The sequence below is a fragment of the Podarcis vaucheri genome (genome assembly GCF_965113315.1).
Source record: "Podarcis vaucheri genome assembly, chromosome: Z".
Taxonomy (NCBI): Eukaryota; Metazoa; Chordata; class Lepidosauria; order Squamata; family Lacertidae; genus Podarcis; species Podarcis vaucheri.
The window spans coordinates 20228062-20245126 of NC_138758.1; the positions used below are offsets into that span (position 1 = coordinate 20228062).

Sequence of the window (17065 nt, forward strand, 5' to 3'; positions counted from 1 at the left end):
GCCAAATTAATTGTCTGGTCCCATAGGCTGGCTTAAGATGTGGTTTAAAAAACTGAGGATTTTGCTCTAGTTTGAGTTACCAATCATTCTGGTTCCTTCCTCTTGGTTAAAAGTTGTTTATTTGTTTGGAAACCTGTTATGAGGAGAGTTGTAGGGCAAGGAGGAGTAAATGGGGAGCATAAGGAGCCTGGGAAGACAGACAACCACACCCACCCGGCATGTTCCAGCCAATGTTCTCAGTTGCAAACACCTTTTCCTTGTATGTTGTCTTGTCTCTGATCCAAGTGACAGCAGACGGCTGCATAGGAGCTGCTGCTGGATCACACTGGGTTGATGGCCTTTCTGGAATTGCACACTTCCCGGAGGTGTCCAGTGTTCTAAAAGTGGGCACTGGCAGTTCAGTGAAATACTTGCAGGACACTTCAAAAGCGTCTTGACAGGAGTTCTTTTATTGCAGGGTTTGAGTTGTGTGGCTGTACCACCTGATGGCATGTTTGTAAGACAATCCTGGTATAGAAAGAGGGAGAAGTGTACATATAGCTGATGTACGTACAGAAAAAGTGGGAAAACGTGCACTTTTATATTTTAAAAAGAAGAATAGTACAATTGCAGTACCAAAGATTTGCACTGACTGTAGAACTTGACTTGAGGGGTTGAGGTTTGCGCTTCATCCCTGGGTTTAACTAGGGACTTTTGCCAGTGCATTTCTGAGATTCTGGTTCACAGGAATGGTCAATTTCCACCTGGTGCTTTTCATTAAGAAGGGAATAGTGAAGAGCGAAATCAGAGCCAGTTGCAGCAGTGTCAGACCATTGAACAAGGCACCCACATAGGTAAACACCCACATTAAAAGTTTTTTTGAAATTAAATTTTTTTTTGTGTGTACCACAATACTTTTATTATTACCACTGCCACCACCATTTTGAAGGGAAACCCTTCCAGTCAATTGGTCCTTTAGTCATCTGCAATCCCCACCCCCACAGCAGTATCAATTTTGATATACAAAAGTGCCAAACACACTGAGAATATGTTAAGTTTGCAAAATCATAAAAAAGCCTGAAATACAGAAAATCCATTCATATGCAGCTTGTACAGCCATACAGCTTCTAATAAGTTTGGCATGCCTACTTTCCATTTGCAGCATTGAACATTCGTTCCTTTATCATCAGCTCCAGTTTAACTGCATCAGCAGCAAACTTTCTGATTCCACAAGACAACTTCTCCACTGCCATTTGGTCCTCATTATGGAGCCAACGGATTGTCTTCTCATTTGTACTAAGCTTTTCATTTTGTCAGAATGCACCTCTTGTAACTTCAATAATAGTTCAGTGCTGGCAGGGTTTGAGTTGTGTGGCTGCAGGTATCCAATGGGGTGTTTGTGAGGGAGGAGGAGGAGGAAGGGATGGAGCAGCCATCTCTTTGCTGCTTTCCAAGCAGAGCACCCTTTCTGGCTGTTAGGATCCCCTCCTCTTTTTTGGTAATTAATCCCTGAATGCACCTACCTAATGACTGAGCCAGATGTAGCACTGCCTTTCACTTCTCTCCTCTTGCAGAATGAAAAATGAAGATAAATGTGCTTGGGATTCTTCAAGTCCAGAATCTGGCTCTTGTGGATCACTTGCTGGCTGAAGAAAAAAAAATTACAAACATCAAATTCAAAATCCATATTCATTTTCTAACTAAAGCCTATTACGTAGATTACCTAAATTAAAATATATATAAATACTCTAGGCTTCCCTTTGCTGTATGTAAATACAATGCAATCAACAGATTATATTATAAATGATATTATTGGTTCCCATATACCCCCTACTTCACCCCAAAAAAATGTTGTTAAAAAACTATATTCCAAAATATACATACAAGCTGCATATATGCAAAGTTGTTGTTTATTTGTTGCCCTTTTTCTGAGCAAACGACAGATCAGTCCACATTTGTCACAAGCTGTTGCATGGTTGGAAGTGTGCGATTTCAGTAAGAAATCTCCTGACCAGTAAATTAGCATGAAGAATCTGAGTGTTCAGAGCTTTTTAAAAAATAAATAATAATCCGCCCAGTCTCTCACACAAACCCCACAAAATTTCTTCTTGTGCAAAGTTTCTTCTTGTTTAATACAGCCATATGATAGTTATTAAAAAGTGGGCTTGCTTTCACCGCCCCCCCCCCCCGCCCGGCAAATTTTGTTTTCAGGGTGTTGGAAGAAAATAACAGATTGGCCAGAATTAAAAATGAAGTTAAATGTGCTTGGAATTCTTCAAGTCCAGAATCTGGCTCTTGTGGATCACTTGCTGGCTGATTCCAGTGGCTGCAAATGGTTTCTTTTTCTTTTTTTCTTTTTATTAAAATAATAATATCAAAGGTCTGGTCACTGTGTCCTGCCTTGTAACTGCAGCGGGTGATTCTGACCAACTGAGGCAACAAGTCCTCAGCAGAGATTTAGCTCTGCTGGGATCAGTAGATTTGGCAAATAGCAGGAGCATGAAGAATTTAATGGTTTTGTGTCATGGGCTGTATTTAGATGTGGTGATTATTGTTTTGGGTTTCCTGATGATTCTTTTAGGGGTTTCTGTCCGCCCCCCCCCAATGTTTCTTTCACACTCCGTTACTTGTTTTGCCATGGAACTGTGTTTTTTCCTTCTTTTACAAAGGAAATGGGGCTGCTGCAGTTGGAAAGGTGCCTTTCTTGGTCATATGGCACAAATGGTTGGAGGCCCATGGTATTAGATTTAAAGACATGCCTGCAAGGAGCACTCTGAAGGTTCTGCCATTGGGGGACAATCAACCTGCAGAATGTTTTAGCTTTCTCTGTCCCTATGTGTTCTGAGGTGTGCATCCTCAAAAAAGGTTGAGCGTTTTAAGTGAGGCAAAAGTTCTTAGATGTCAGGGTGTGAATTGTGGAGGAGATTATACATTCTAGATAGATATTTTCCTTTAGGCTGGATGAGATTTCCCTTTAGTTTTGATATTTCTCCAGCAAACCCAAAACCAGTGGCAGAAGCAGGACAGGATGGAGCAGCCATCTCTTTGCTGCTTTTCAGGCAGAGCACCCTTTCTGGTTGTTAGGATCCCTTCCTCTTTTTTGTTGTTAAATCCCTGATTGCACCTCCCTAATGACTGCGCCAGATGTAGCACTGCCTTTCACTTATCCCCTTTTGCAGAGAGAATGAAAAATCCAGATAAATGTGCTTGGGATTCTTCAAGTCCAGAATCTGGCTCTTGTGGATCACTGGCTGGCTGATTCCAGTGGCTGCAAATGGTGTCATTGTACCTCCTGAAGGAGGCATTCCTGGCTGAGAGGAATGCAAATGCACCCTCAGCAAATGTGGAGTGGTTGAAGTAACTGAAAAGTTCAGTGCTGGCAGGGTTTGAGTTGTGTGGCTGCAGGTATCAGATGGGGTGTTTGCGAGGAATTCAGTCTGCTTGGAGAAAAGGAATGAGAAAGTACATGAAGATTGCGGAAAAACTTGGAATGTGTCATAATGCAAAGTACTAATATTGCTGTAGCAAAACAAGCCAAGCTAAGAAGAGTCACTCAGGATATTCAGGATTGAACCACACACCATTGGTGGGACATATTTTCAGGATAGAGCTCTACCATGACCAACATTTTAAAATTGGCTTGGCACCCTGTGATTATAATGGATTTTGGTGTTTTGATGTTGCTTATATTAGTGTGTATTTTAAATGTTAAAGTTAAACATTTGCATGGGGAAAACGTATAGGTTTTTTTCCTCAGAGAGGGAAGGAGGAACAGATTAGCAAAGCATGGAAGAGGTAACCATGTTGGACCAAGGGGTGGAGTTTATGGGCAATCTATCCGGAAGACATTTGTATTTCGAGGAGTTAGCGATCTGACATGGTTACCCTTCCTGCCTTCTCTTTCTTCTCCCTCCCTAGCTCCTGAGCCATGTATTAGGAGATTTTTAATGCTGGATGTTTTTAGATATGCTGTAAGTCCCCCAGAATCCCTTGGGAAAGCCATCCAAATGGGTGGGGTATAAAGATGATGATGATGCAGTGGCGTAGCATGGGTTGCCAGCACCCGGGGCAAGGCAAGTTATTTGCGCCCCCTAACCCTAACCCCCAGATGTTGCGCCCGGTGCGGCCGGCCCCCCCTGCACCCCAATGCTACGCCACTGTGATGATGATTTATTTATTACATATAGCTGATGTGCATACAGAAACTGTGGAAGAACTTGCAATGTTTATATTTTAAAAAGACGATCACTACAATCACAGTTGCAAACACTTTCTTTTTGCACTTTCTAAACAGTTAATATTATAGTCCCTTGATGAAACCAAGTCACCCCATGATTTCTTAGACCAAAAAAGCACTAGAAAGCAACATTTGTAAGGGCAGTACAGAATTGGCCAAGCGTGAAGGCTGGAGCACTTACAAGTGACGCACACAAAATGTAAGCCACAAAGAGCAACGTGAGGGTGTTTCCATGCGATGGCTACCTTTGTGCTGCAAGGCATAATGTGCATATTGGTTGGCATTCCAAACCATTCTTCTCCATGGCACGGCAAAGCCTGAGAAAGGCTGCAGTATCACAAAGATGGCTGGGCAGCCAAGTTAAAAAAACAACCACCACCAAGCCTGCCGCACCCCCTGTATGGCAGTTATGTGTGCCAGCTCTCACGATCCCATTTCTCAGAAGCAGTTATTTGATGAATACAGTGCAAAGTCTCTGAGGTTTATGAGGCTTCTGCTGATCCACTGCCTAGGCTTTAAGTTGTACCTCATTGGGCGGCAGCCTATGTATTTTCTTCCACATTGCCCCTCCTAGGCAGCATGGAAACCATGTGATTCAACTTGGACCAGATGGCAAAGTAGCGGAATTCCCTCTCCTTGTTCAGCTTGTGGACATAGTCTGCCCTGTGGTTGGCAGCATAGTCTATGGACCTCAGGGATGTCAGCGAGCCCATAGAGCTTGCCCAGGAGCACTGGGAAGACAGTGAAGAAAGCAACTGAGCGCTAGATGAAGTTGAAGTGGCCTTCCGACAAATGGGAGATACTTCTTTAGATAGCATCCTCTGACTGTAAAACTTCCTTAAGGGCACATTATCCCCTTCCCTCTCATCCATCTTCGCCTCACCTGCCAGGTGTGGCCATTCACATTTGCCACATGTCCCTTGCTGCTAACAGGCCCTGGGCTTCCCGCGGCTGCTGGTGACAGTCATTTGCGGCCCCATAGCAAGAGCCCGGCAGTGGGGGATGCCGGGCCCCCCAATATTGGGGGAACTGAGCACCCTGTCTAGAAATACTGAGGGGGCTAAAGCCCTGGGTGGCCAGGAGGTCTGCTCAGTGTGCCCTGCCTTGTACCTGCAGTCCGTGATTCTGACCAACTGAGGCAACAAGTCCTCAGCAGAGATTTAGCTCTGCTGGGATCAGGAGATTCTGCAAATAGCAGGGGCATGTAGAATTGAATGGTTTTGCGCCGTAGGTTGTATTTAGATGTGGTGATTATTGCTTTGGTGTTCCTGATTATTCTGTTAGGGCTTTTGTCCCCCCCCCCATGTTTCTTTCACACTCAGTTACTTGTTGTGCCACGGAACAGTGTTTTTTCCATCTTTTACAAAGGAAATGGGGCTGCTGCAGTTGGAAAGATGCCTTACTTGGTCATATGGCACAAATGGTTGGAGCCCCATGGTATTAAAGTTTAAGGCACGCCTGCAAGGAGCACCTTGAATATTCTGCATGCTTCTCTTCCCTCCTGAAAATGGAAGTGAATAAGTCAAGATAAAGGGAGGAGGGGAGGTTATCTCTGCTGTTGCTTTCCTAACAAATATTCTAAGTTGCTAAATTGGTTGATGCACAAGGTTGTTGTCTTAATTACAAAAAAATTCAAATTACAATATAATACAGAGACTTTTTACACACAGAAGATTAGAATGGTTTCCTACCAGAATGTAAAGAAAAAATATTATTTTTTCCTTTCTTTATTAATAAACCACTTGTTTGTTTTTTAAGCAATTGCTATACAAACTTGCAGGTTCATGCACAATTTTCCCTCAATAGGGTTTGCTCTTTCCCCCACCCCCCTTTTCTTATCTTTTCTTTTTTTGCTAAGTGCAAATACTAGATTTCTCTCTCCACCTTTTAAGGCAAGTTAAATGCAACAGTGCAAATTGAAATTCCTTCTTTATATCTCCAGCACAGTATAATCTCAGTACTTAACAATCCTGAGACAGCAAAACTCACAGTATCAGGAGCACACATTGTCTTACTTCCAACCTTGTTGTCAGCGTGTGTGCTGAGAGTTTGTGTTTTTGTGTGTGTGTGTGTTGGGTGTGTTGGGTGTGAGTGTGCTTTCCTTGTACGGACATTGCAGCCTGCAACCTCCTTCCTTTATTTGCATCTCTAGTGGACACCAATCAATCCTAGAGTGTCACTCCTACACACTAAAGAAAATTCTGGAACCCTTTAAAAAGTTTTCCAGGAACTTTTATCTGTTTCTTAAAGAAAATTTTCATAACGTTCTGTATTTTGACGTAGTAATTATTGTTTTGGTGTACCTGATTATTCTTTTAGGGCTTCTGCCCCCCCCCTGTTTCTTTCACACTACATTACTTGTTTTGCCATGTTTTTCTATCTTTTACAAAGGAAATGGGGCTGCTGCAGTTGGAAAGATGCCTTACTTGGTCATATGGCACAAATGCTGGAGCCCCATAGTATTCAAGCTTAAGACATGCCTGCAAGGAGCACTCTGAATGTTCTGCCATTGGGGGGCAATCAAGCTGCAGAAAGCTTTAGCTTTCTCTGTCCATATGTGTTCTAAGGTGATTTTATCTAAGGTGGGCTGCTGCAGTTGGAAAGATGCCTTACTTGGTCATATGGCACAAATGGTTGGAGCCCCAGGGTATTAAATTTAAGACATGCCTGCAAGGAGCACTCTGAATGTTCTGCCATTTGGGTGCAATCAAACTGCAGAATCTGAACTACACATCTGAACTTCCCATTCCTCTTCCTCATCTACGACTAGCAGGCCATTTCCCTTGCCAGTCCCACTTCTCTGTGAAGTTATATCTCTCAATGTGGCCAAGATGTGTCCTTCCACATCTGTCGCATGTCCCGCTCGGCTCCCTATGGCGTGTGTCTCTTGTAGCTGATGGTGGCTGTCATTTGCATCCCCCATAACAGTAACCCAACGGGGGATGTTGGCCCCCTCAATATTGGATGGATTGAACCCCCATGGCCAGGATTCAACCCAGATGGGAATGCATTTTATTATCTGTGTTTTCCAATAATTCTATTTTAATTTTTTTAAAAAAACATTATTTTATTTTCAATGCAAAATCATTATATAAACTAGCATTTTTAAGGTCAAAACCTTAAAAAAAGTATTGAAAGTACCCTTATAAAAAGAGTACAAACAGAATTTAAATAAACCCATCTCAGCATTTTAGTTGATTAGGTTAATATTTTGTATACTATAGCTAAACCTACTAAATAACTATACCATTAGATGAATACATAATATTACAGTTTCACATCTAAAGTTGTTTTCTTTAGAGTGCAGCATAGTACAACATTCAAAATAAATGTATCCTTAAATGGCATTACAATTAAGGCACAATATAACCCACTTAGCATTAACCCTTGAAGAACTGCAATCTCAACAAGCAGCTTCATGAGAGACCTATGCTTTTGTAACAAAAATTACAAACATTAAATCCAAAATAATACTGTATAAACAAGAAAGAAAAACAAAACATACAAAAAAGAAAGAAAAACAAAGTAAAAAACAAGACAAAAAGGCATACATCTACAATTAAAACCATATCATCATTCTAATCTAATCAATACATACATAAAGACATATTGACTTCCTTCCTTTGTCCTAAAACCTCAAATTTTTTACTCTTACTGTATTGTTGTGTCTAATGTAGATTACTTCCATCTTTGTACTTTAACCCTGTAAAGCATCATTCATTACATACCGATAAGCTTACTCCAGAGCAGTGTTTTTCATATACTCTTTAGCACATCCCCATTCTTTTAATAATTTCTGGTCCGATTGTCCCCTTATGAATGCTGTGTGTCTTGCCAGATTTATACATTCACAAAATTTAATTTGCCATTCTTTCATTGATGGAATTTTTCTGCCTTTCCAGTTTTTTGCTATAAGCATCCTGGCAGCTGTCGTTGCATAAAGGAATACTTTCCTTTGATTGTCGGGAATATTGTTTGTGATTATACCTAAAAGGAATGCCTCCGGTTTTTTTACTGAAAGATATTTTAAACATCTTTCTGATTTCTTCCTAAATTTCATTCTAGAATTCTTTAATAGGTCGACATTCCCACCACATGTGAAACATTGTTCCTATTTCTTTTTTGCATCTCCAGCAGGTATTTGATTTTAATTTGTAAATTTTAGCCAATTTTACCGGAGTTAAGTACCATTGGTACACTATTTTCATGAAATTTTCTTTGATTGTATAACATGCCGTAAATTTAATATCCCATTTCCATAATTTCTCCCATTGGTCCAGCCGAATTATGTATCCTATATCGCATGCCCATTTAGTCATAACTTCTTTTACTTGTTCATCCTTTAAGTCCCATTCTAATAATAAATTATACATTTTGGTTATATTCTTTTTTGAGTTTTGTAATAATTCTTTTTGTAATTTTGATTCTTCTTTTTCAAATCCTATTGCTTTATCCTGATTGAATATTTGGGCAATTTGGTGATATTGTAACTATGTGGTGCAGTATTGGGTCACCTCTTCGTATGGTCTTAGTTTTAATTGGCCCTGTTCCTCTTTTAGGAGCTGCTGGTATGTCGCCATTCATCCTATCGTATTTTTCTTTTTAACCAATGATACTTCTAACGGTGAGACCCACCATGGGATTTTCGGTTCTAACAACCTTCTATGTCTCACCCAGAGCTTATATAATGAATTTCTAATTACATGACTTAGAAATTCTTTATGTACTGCCACTTTGTTGTAAATTAGATAGGCATGCCAACCGTATCTGTTGTTCCATCCCTCCAAGTCTAAAATTACATTATTATGTAACTTAATCCAGTCTCTGATCCAACTAAAGCATACCGCATCATAATATATTCTCAGGCATTTGACATCTGTCGCATGTCCCGCTCGGCTACCTATGGTGTGTGTCTTGAAGCTGATGGTGGCTGTCATTTGCTTCCCCAAAACAACAACCCAACGGGGGATTTTGGCCCCCTCAATATTGGGGAAATTGAGCCCCCATGGCCAGGATTCAACCCAGATGGGAATGCATTTAATTATCTGTGTTTTCTAATAATTCTTGTAGCTTCCCCACCACTATCGTCTCCACCAGTTTGCCCCAGATTTTTTTTTTTTTTGGGGGGGTTAACATTCCAATTTCTCCTCCATCTTTGCCTCGCTGGCCAGTCCCATTTCCTTGGCACTGTGTGGTCAAGTTTCTCAATGTGACCTAGATGTGTTCATCCAAATCTGTTGCATGTCCCACTCGGCTACCTGCACCCTGAGCCAAATTAATTGTTTGGTCCCTTAGGCTGGCTTAAGATGCGGTTTAAAAATACTGAGGATTTTGCTCTAGTTTGCTCTAGTTAGAGTTGCCAATCATTCTGGTTCCTTCCTCTTGGTTAAAAGTTGTTTATTTGTTTGGAAACCTGTTATGGTGAGAGGAATAAATATAGTAAAGGAGGAATAATTCAATCTTGGTGTAGAAAAGCCCAAAAAACTGTGCAAAACCCTGTAATTCTATATTTGAAAAATAGTACCATTGAAGTAGCAAATATTTCCACTGACTGTAAAACTTAGTTAATGACACATGGCCTGAGGGGTTGAGGTTTACGCTTCATCCTGGGGTTTTAGTTTAGACCTTTGCCACTGGTTTTCTGAGGGGAAGGGGGGGGAGAGAGAGAAGCAGTGGAATAAAGGGTTGTATATAAGAGTAAGAGAATGCTTGTGCAACCAGTCAAGCAATAAAGAAGCTCTTGACTGTGAATTTGAGTAGGACTCCTCTTCTTGTCTGGGGAAAACTCTGCTACAAACAGTGAGAAGCACACCAGAGAAGCAGGAAAGGGCAGAAGAAGTGTGTGGGAGAAACCTCTAATAGTTTCTCCTAGGGTTGACCTTCGTTACTGGCAAGTAGGCGGGTGTGGAGTTAGGAGCCAGTGTTGTGAGTGTGGTTGCTTGCATTGCCTTCTTCTGCCTGTCAGTGACCATCCGGGAGAGGGTGGGAACAAACCACCCCCAAACTGAGCTGCAGCGGAACGAGGGGTTACGGTTTGCGAAGGAGAAACGGGACAAGCCATTCCTTGGACCTCCGTCACCCCCCCCCCCACCAGTGCTCTTCCAGTAGGGGAGAGGACATAAGAACTTAGTGGATCCTGGGGGGGGGGGAGAGTTGTAGGGGTTCCTGAAACCTCTAGCTGTCTTTCGAATGGACAGTGTTGAATATGAATGCTGGTCTGTCTGATCACTATCAATAGTTGTTATTTTTTCCTCATTTAGTGGGGCTTGAAAATAAAGTTATTTTTTCAATCCAAAAAACAAACAAACAAAAAAGAAAAACATTTATTTGGATTTTCATTCTCTCTGCAAAAGGAAAGAAGTGAGATGCTGTACTTCATCTCGCACAATCATTAGAGAGGTTCATTCAGGGATTAATTAACAAAAAAGAGGAGGGCATCCTAACAGCCAGAAAGGGTGCTCTGCTTAGAAAACAGCAAAGAGCTGGCTGCTCCATCCCTTCCCACTGCTGCTGCTGCTGCTAATGGAGGTTTGAAGGAAAACGGGCCGAGTTCTGGGATTCATCAGGTGGCAGCTGCCATGCCGCCAGATTCCCCCTGTCTTCCGTGCTCTGCCGGTCCACGAGGCCATTTGCAGAGGGGTGATTTCCACAGTCCCTCACCATCACACCCCCCCTTCCTCTAGGCGAGGGAAATAAAATTGCAGGAGTTTCCAGTTTCTGTACATACATCAGCAATAGGTACGCTTCAGTCCTTTCTACACCAAAACGGATTCTCTTTCGAACATGCCATCAGGTGGTACCGCCACACAGCTCACACCCGCCCTTAATGAACTTTTCAGCTACTTCAACCACTCCACTTTTTCCATGATCTGCATGTTCTTTTCACTCATTTTCTACAACTAGATGAAATCCTTGCTAGTCTCGCATCAATAGGAGCCCCACAACCACCACCCCGTCCCTCCAAATATTAGAAATATATATATATATATATATATATATATATATATATATATATATATATATATATATTTGCTTTCGTAGATTTTCACGGGTACAGGAATGCAGGTTTTGGTGTCTTCGGGTGTCTTCCCGTGTAAGAGTCGGGGTTCCAGTAACAAGAAGCCGAAAGCACCAGCCTGAAGATGACGAGTGAGACCTCGTCGAAACGTCGCACAGACACCCCGACTCTTACACGGGAAGACACCCGAAGACACCAAAACCTGCATTCCTGTACCCGTGAAAATCTACGAAAGCATATATATATATATATATATATATATATATATATATATATATATATATATATATATCACAAATCCGTATATCTATATATCTAGCAGGGTATCCTCTCCCCTCTTTTCTGCAGCAATGCATCTCTTGTAACTTCAAGAATGGAAAGCATTCTGTGGTTACCAATCTTGTGATATTCCTTTTCCTCTTCCTCTTCTTCCTTCTCCTCTTCATCTCAATATTCCAGTGGTTCTTCCTCTCCACCCCCCTTTTGAGAAAAGGTCTGAGTCATCTGAAAAATCTACCTGCAAGACAGAAGTCACTGGCTTGTTGTGTGGCCTGTCCTTTTAGCTTCCTCTGTCCCTATGTGTTCTGAGGTGTGCATCCTCAGAAAAGGTTGAGCGTTTTAAGTGAGACAAAAGTTCTTCGATGGCAGGGTGTGAATTGTGGAGGAGACTATACATTAAATATCAATTTTCCTTTAGGCTGGATGAGATTTCCATTTAGTTTTGATATTTCTCCAGCAAACCCAGCAAACTTAAAACCAGCAGCAGGATGGGATGGAGCAGCCAGCTCTTTGCAGCTTTTCAAGCAGAGCACCCTTTGTGGCTCTTAGGATCCCTTCCTCTTTTTTTGTGAATTAATCCCTGAATGCACCTCCCTAATGACTGTGCTAGATGTAGCATTGTCTTTCACTTTTCTCCTCTTGCATACAGAATAATACAGATAAATGTGCTTGGGTTTCTTCAAGTCCAGAATCTGGCTCTTGTGGATCACTAGCTGATTCCAGTGGCTGCAAATGGTTTCATTGTAGGAGGATCCCCTCCTAACAGTCATTCCAGGCTGATGCTTGTAGAAAAGGAATGAGAAAGTACATGAAGATTGTGGAAAAACTTGGAATGTGTCATAATGTACTAATATTGCCGAGCAAAACAAGCCAAGCTAAGAACTCACTCAGGATATTCAGGATTGAACCACACACCTTTGGTGGGACATCTTTTCAGGATAGAGCCCTACTACGACCAACATTTTAAAATTGGCTTGGCACTCTGTAATTATACTGATTTTTGGTATTTTGATGTTGCTTATATTAGTGTGTATTTTATATGCTAAAGTTAAACATTTGTATGGGGAAAAGGTATAGGGTTTTTTACTCAGAAAGGGAAGGAGGAACAGATTAGCTAAGCATGGAAGAGGTAACCATGTTGGACCAAGGGGTGGAGTTTATGGGCAATCTATCCGGAAGACATTTGTATTTCGAGGAGTTAGTGATCTGACATGGTTACCCTTCCTGCCTTCTCTTTCTTCTCCCTCTCAATCTCCTGAGCCCTGTAACAGGAGATTTTTAATGCTGGATGTTTTTAGATAAAGATGATGATGATGATGTATTTATAAATATACCTGACGGGCATACAGAAACTGTGCAAAAATTTGCAATGTTTATATTTTAAAAGGTGAATACTACAATCATAGTTGCAAACACTTTCTTTTTGCATGGTGCCTAGTCACTGATCTAAGTGACAGCGGATGGCTGTATAGGAGCTACTGCTGGATCACACTAGGTTGGTGGCATTCACTGTGCCATTAACCCAATATTTTTTAAAAAACGATCCCCCCCCCAATGTGGGGTGGAATTTAGTTCACAAGAATAGTCAATTTCAACCCGGTGCTTTTCATAAACAAGGGGAATAGTGAAGAGAGAAATGAGAGCCGGTTTCAGCCTTCTCAGCCCATTGAACAAGGCACCTACATAGGTGAAGAGCCACATCCACAACACAAACTTCAGGGATTTCACTAAAAACAATTTTAAAAGGAGCCCTAAGATATGGCAATAGCTGTTGGAAAAGTTACGAGTCACTGCACATTGTTTTTGTCATTGTCTTTTGTTAGCCATCTGTTATCAGGCCATCAACTACAGGGTCATAAACTGAAAATATTTTTATATGTTCCTATATTGGGACAAAAAGAGAGAGGCACTAGTGGGTCTTTTAAACGAACTAAACAGCTAATATTATTGTCCCTTGATAAAACCAAGTTACCCCATGATTTCTTAGACCAAAAAAAGCACCAGAAAAGCAACGTTTGTAAGGGCAGTACAGAATTGACCAAGTGTGAAGGCTGGAGCACTTACAAGTGATGCACACAAAATGTAAGCCACAAAGAGCAACATGAAGGTGTTTCCATGCGATGGCTACCTTTTTGCTGCAAGGTATAATGTGCATATTGGTTGGCATTCCAAACCATTCTTCTCCATGGCACGGCAAAGCCTGAGAAAGGCTTGCAGTATCACAATGATGGCTGGGTAGTCAAGTTAAAAAAACAACCACTACCAAGCCAGCAGCACCTCCTGTATGGCAGTAATGTGTGCCAGCTCTCACGATCCTATTTCTCAGAAGCAGTTATTTGATGAATACAGTGCAAAGTCTGAAGTTTATGAGGCTTGTGCTGATCCACTGCTAGGCTTTAAGTTGCACCTCATTGGGCGGCAGCCTATGTCGTTTTCTGCTGCATTGCCCCTCCTAGACAGCATGGAAACCATGTGATTCAGGTTAGACTGGATGACAGAGTAGTGGAATTCCCTCTCCTTGTTCAGCTTGCGGAAATAGTCTGTCCTGTGGTTGGCAGCATAGTCTGTGGACCTCAGGGATGTCAGTGAGCCATAGAGCTTGCCCAGGAGCACTGGGAAGACAGTGAAGAAAGCGACCGAGCACTAGATGAAGTTGAAGTGGCCTTCCTAGAAATGGGAGATACTTCTTTAGATAGCATCCTCTGAGTGTAAAACTTCGTTATGGACACATGACTTGTGGGGTTGAGTTCACCCTGGGGTTGTAGCTTGGACTTTTGCTGAGGGGTCAAGAGGTGAGGAATTTAAGTCTGTTCCTTCCACAGGTTGGGGAGATGGAGGTGGGAGGCTGTCTCCAATCTGAGAACAGGATGGCATTAGATTTCCCCTTAGTTTTGATATTTCTCCAGCAAACCCTATTTTCCTTGTCTTTCATTCAGTTGGAAGTATTGGAGCCAGCCTGTCAAGTATATATGGATTTCAATGTTCTTAATTTATTAATTTCCCCCCTCTAATAACATTTTATATGTTGCCCAATTTCCCTTCATGTTTTTCTTCTTAACGCCAAAGGCTTCGATGGGTGAAATGCAGCAAGGGGTTGTATGTTCCAGGAGATATTTATATTTTATCTATGGTTTATATAAGGTCTGAGTTGTGTGGCTGCAGCTTCTGGTAAGGTGTTGGCAAGGGTTTGAATCTGGGTGCAGAAAAGGAGAAAGGACACTTGTGTTGAGGGGTTTTGGAATTCCCAGCTATGAGTAAAATGTGCTTGGAATTCTTCAAGTCCAGAATCTGGCTCTTGTGGATCACTTGCTGGCTGATTCTAGTGGCTGCAAATGGTGTCATTGTACCTCCTGAAGGAGGCATTCCTGGCTGAGAGGAAGGGTGTGAACTGTGTGGCTATACCACCTGATTGCATGTTTGCAAGGGAATCAATTTTTGTGCCGAAAAGTGCTGAAAAGGACATTTGCCAGTGTTTAATGTGTTTATAAGCCAAACAGTCGCCTTTGTTTAAAGAAACACAAGTACAAAGTCAACAGTAAAATCACAAAAATAATGAACCGCATGTTCATAACATACAAAAAATTGCCGCCTACTCAGTAGGTAACTACAACATTCCAAATGCTGAATATATTTATACATTTTACACTTCTGTAACAAAAATAGACTTTTTGAGAAGTTCGGGGTTTTGTTTTGCTTTGTTTTGCTTTTTTGCTTACATTCTGTCTCCCGGCTCCTTTCCCCCTTTTCCTGTGTGTGTGTGTGTGTGTGTGTTTGTTTGTTTGTTTTTGAGCCTCAGAGTCCCTTTCCCCCCACTTTCCCTTTTTTCACCTTAAGACTAGATGCAAAGCATCCAATCGCAGAGTTGCATGACTTCAGCAGGGCTTCACAACAAGGCACCAAGACTTGGGACGTGTTTTGTTTTTTTGTTCTCAAAAGGAAAAACAACAAATCAAACCAAACGAAAACTTTTCACCACGCGAGAGTGTTTCATCCTCTAGGTGATATTTACAAAGAACATCACACTCTGTTGACATGCTCAAATACATAGTTAAGTGCTGCTTTTGTTTGTTTGTTTGATTCCTCCCCCACACCCCCCAAACTAAATTGTAAAACCCAGTACATCTTTGTCATCACGAAAAGAGCGAAAAATTACCATTTATACAAAAAAGAAAGAGCACGCGCAAGAGAGATGGCCCTTCGTACTCCAAAGAATGCAATATGAATATGCAAAGAGGTTGTTCACCTCAAGAACCCAGAAGGAAAGCAAAGCCATGGCACATAATACAATATTACATTGTCTATGCATGGATTCCCCCCCCCAAAGTCCCATTGCTCCCCCCTAAGGAATGAATTGCGGGCTGGGGAAAAATCATTGCGGAAGAAAAAAGCCCTCTCTCATCCATGCAGAACAGAAGTGGAGAGGACCTCTGGTGTCCGGGAGCTTGTGTCTTCAGGCAGTTGAAGTTGAAAGATAAGTCCCAACCCCAGCCCACCCCCCGGCTGCTGGAAAGCTGGGGGGCCGGGCTGGCTTGCGAGGGAGTCCACTGTTCAAGTGCCGGAGGAAGATTTGTTATTTGCACCCCACCCTCCCTAGATGGGGTGGGTGGGTGTCGCGAAAGTCTTGGTGGTGGTTGTGTGTGTCCCCCCATCACCCCCTTTTCTCCTCTCAGCAGATCTCGATTGTCCTGGGCGAGAAAGTGGAGGCCATGTCAGAAAGTGCAGAAGTCACTTGCGAGCTGAAGGGGCTGCCGAGGCCCCCGGGGATGGGAACGGGGTAGCCACTGCCTGGCTCTGGAAAGTGGAGGAGGCCATGGAATTGTAGCTGGTGGCCACCAAGGGCGAGGGGAAGGAGGGGAAGGGCAACATCACGGGGGAGGCGTATAAAGTCACGGGAGAGACATAGGACATCACGGGGGGAGAGTAGGAGGTCGGCCCCGGCAATGGGTAAGAGGAGACGGAGGCGGGGGATGGCTAGGAGGCCGGCGAGGCGGAGAAGGGTGCCAGGGAGGAGGCGGCCACAGAAGGTGCCATCGGGGTGCATTTGCCAGTGCCTTTTTGAGATGCAGTTTCACTAGAATGGTCACTTTTAACCTGGTGCTTTTCATAAATAAGGGGAATAGTAAAGAGTGAAATCAGAGCCTTTGAATAAGACACAAACGCAGGTGAACAGCCACATCCACACCAGAAACTTTAGTGAGTCCACAAAGTCATCCATTGGGAAGAGGCAGTTGAACTCCTAAACTGTTCTGTTGAAAGGGCTAAGCAGCATAAGGGTGTATCTTTGGACAAGCAACATCTTAATCTAAGTAACCCCTTATGGATAGCCAATCTAAGGGCTTTTCGAAAAGGGGTTTGATCTTGGTGCAGAAAAGGAGTGATGAGTACATATAGCTTTGCTCCTTTCCAGGCAGAGCACCCTCTCTGGCTGTTAGGACCCCCTCCTCTTTTTTGTTAATTAATCCTTAAATGAACCTTCCTAATGACTGTGCCTGATAAAGCACTGCCGTTCACTTCTCTCCTCTTGAAGCATAAACTCTGCTGATGTATGTTGA

The 17065-nt window shown here is 42.4% G+C and overlaps 1 protein-coding gene and 1 long non-coding RNA gene across 10 annotated transcripts in view; one reads left to right on the forward strand and one right to left on the reverse strand.

The window, feature by feature from the left end:
* LOC309523627 (putative G-protein coupled receptor 34) overlaps nt 1–17065 on the forward strand; it is a 303235-nt gene that overhangs the window by 59373 nt on the left and 226797 nt on the right. The window lies entirely within an intron of this gene.
* LOC309523657 lies at nt 870–3628 on the reverse strand. The gene is made up of 2 exons (XR_014215500.1): nt 3342–3628; nt 870–1331 (listed from the first exon to the last, which is right to left on the reverse strand). It is a non-coding gene; the product is annotated as an uncharacterized lncRNA (long non-coding RNA).